Raw genomic sequence first — 2129 nt, 5'->3', positions numbered from 1 at the left:
TGTGTGTGTGTGTGTGTGTGTGTGTGTGTGTGTGTGTGTGTGTGTGTGTGTGTGTGTGTGTGTGTGTGTGTGTGTATGCATGTATGTATGTATGTATGTATGCTAGCATTTCTCCTATCTTTTATGTCCAGCTGAGTGTCATACTTAGGAAAATCCCCAATTCTGATGAAGTCATTCTACTGGGTAATTTTAATGCCAGTGTTGGAACAGAGAAGCAAACATGGAACTCTTTAGGACGTTTTGGTGTAGGAAAATGAAAACCAATGATCGCATGCTACTGGAGCTTTGCGATGAACATGGACTTTACATCGTAAGTACACATTTTATTGACAAAGGTGATCACACAACAACGTGTCTAAAGTTTAGGTCCAAGGTCTAAAGTTTAGCACTTTCTGGACTATGTCCATTATATCTATGACATTTGTAATGTTAAGTCCTTTCGTGGATCGGAATGCTGGACAGACCACAGTCTGGTGCGGGCAAAATTCCGGATGATAAGTGGAAGAGAGAAGAGGGTCAGTTGACATTCCTCGGCGTCTGAATATCCACAAGATAAATGATGCTGTGTTGAGGAAAGAGCTTCAGACTCGCTTGTCCAGCATTGAAAACACTACAGTATGGGAAGATTTCCGAGACCGGGTTCTTCAATGTGCTGCTGAAACACTGGGATATGCTACTGCCAGACACAGAAACTGGTTTGATGAAAATGATGCTGAGGTTCAGCAACTATTGGTTGTAAGGCGCCATGCCTACAATGTATTACAACACAGAGGATTTTCATCTGTGCAGCGAAATCTATCAGTTGCCCACTATAGCAGTGTAAAATCACTACTGCAGCGATTTCTCAGGAAGATACAGAACACTTGATGGGGGGATCTTGCTCGTGATGTTCAGGCTGCTGCTGATGCAAATAACAGCAAAAGCTTTACCATCTTATGAAGTAAGTTTATGGGCCTAAGAGCTCTGCATAAGCTCCTTTGATTTCCAAGGAGACTTCTACCGTATTTACTAAATCAACAGAAATCATAGGTCATTGGATTGAACACTTCTCTGAACTCCTGAACCATGAGTCAATTGTGGATGAAACAGTGATTGATATGCCACAAAGACCTTAAATTCCACGCCCTCAATAAATGAGGTAATGACAGCAATAAGTAAACTGAATCTTGGTAGGACCACCCCGGAAGGGATGGAATTTGTGCTGAGGTCTTGCGATTTAGTGGTGATTACATCTTACAGTCCCATCATGAACTTATTAGTGTAGTCTGGAGGGATGGTGCAATCCCTAAGGACTGGAAGGATGCAATTATTCTTCCTCTGTATAAAGGAAAAGGAGCTGGAACAATGTGTGTTAACTACAGGGGTATCGCTCTACTATCAGCTGGTGGCAAGGTTCTGGCAAATATTCTTCTTACCCGCCTGAATGGGTGTCTCGTAAATGATGTCCTATCTGAATCTCAATGTGGCTTCCGATCTGGTAGAGGGACAATGGATATGATTTTCACAAGACAGACGCAGAAGTGCTATGAACAGAATATGGATCTTGACCAGGTATTCATTGATTTAATCAAGGCCATTGATACTGTGAATAGGGCCTTGCTACGGAAAATACTTGACAAACTTGGATGTCGGGATTACTTTGTGTCTATAATTAAATCATTTCGTGGGTCAATGGTGGTGGCATGGTGGAACCCATTCCTGTAGAGAATGGTGTCAAGCAGGGTGACATCCTTGCCCCAACTCTCTTTTCTTTGTACTTAGCTGCTGCTTTTACTCATGCTTATGCTAAGGTTAACGCTCTGGGAATACATGTCAGATATCGATCTTCTGGCCGCCTCTTCATTGATAGATAGATAGATAGATAGATAGATAGATAGATAGATAGATAGATAGATAGATAGATACATAGATAGATAGATAGAAGAAACCCAGCACCAGTCAGTTATTGAAATCGATTTACCCGACTGCAAGTCCTGATTTATACATTCTATATCGATTTTATGTCTTCTTGCACCCTTCTGGTAACCTCTGCGGCAACACACATACCTTACCTTATCGGTCTTGAGTGCTGTTTACTTCTGACAACAACAGTAGTCTGAAGAGAAAGAGAGAGAGAGAGAGAGAGAGAG

The 2129-nt window shown here is 41.9% G+C and overlaps 1 long non-coding RNA gene across 2 annotated transcripts in view; it reads left to right on the top strand.

Annotated features, from left to right (window-relative positions):
• Positions 1-2129, top strand: part of LOC128249584 (uncharacterized) — a 32049-nt gene that overhangs the window by 27930 nt on the left and 1990 nt on the right. For both annotated transcript variants that reach the window (XR_008265685.1, XR_008265684.1), the window contains exon 2: positions 132-310. This is a non-coding gene — a long non-coding RNA (uncharacterized LOC128249584). The remainder of the gene's footprint in view (positions 1-131; positions 311-2129) is intronic.

Source organism: Octopus bimaculoides, chromosome 16 (genome assembly GCF_001194135.2).
Source record: "Octopus bimaculoides isolate UCB-OBI-ISO-001 chromosome 16, ASM119413v2, whole genome shotgun sequence".
In the NCBI taxonomy this organism is placed as follows: Eukaryota; Metazoa; Mollusca; class Cephalopoda; order Octopoda; family Octopodidae; genus Octopus; species Octopus bimaculoides.
The sequence above is the reverse complement of the archived record's forward strand: the minus strand, read 5'-3'. Positions and strand labels throughout refer to the sequence as shown.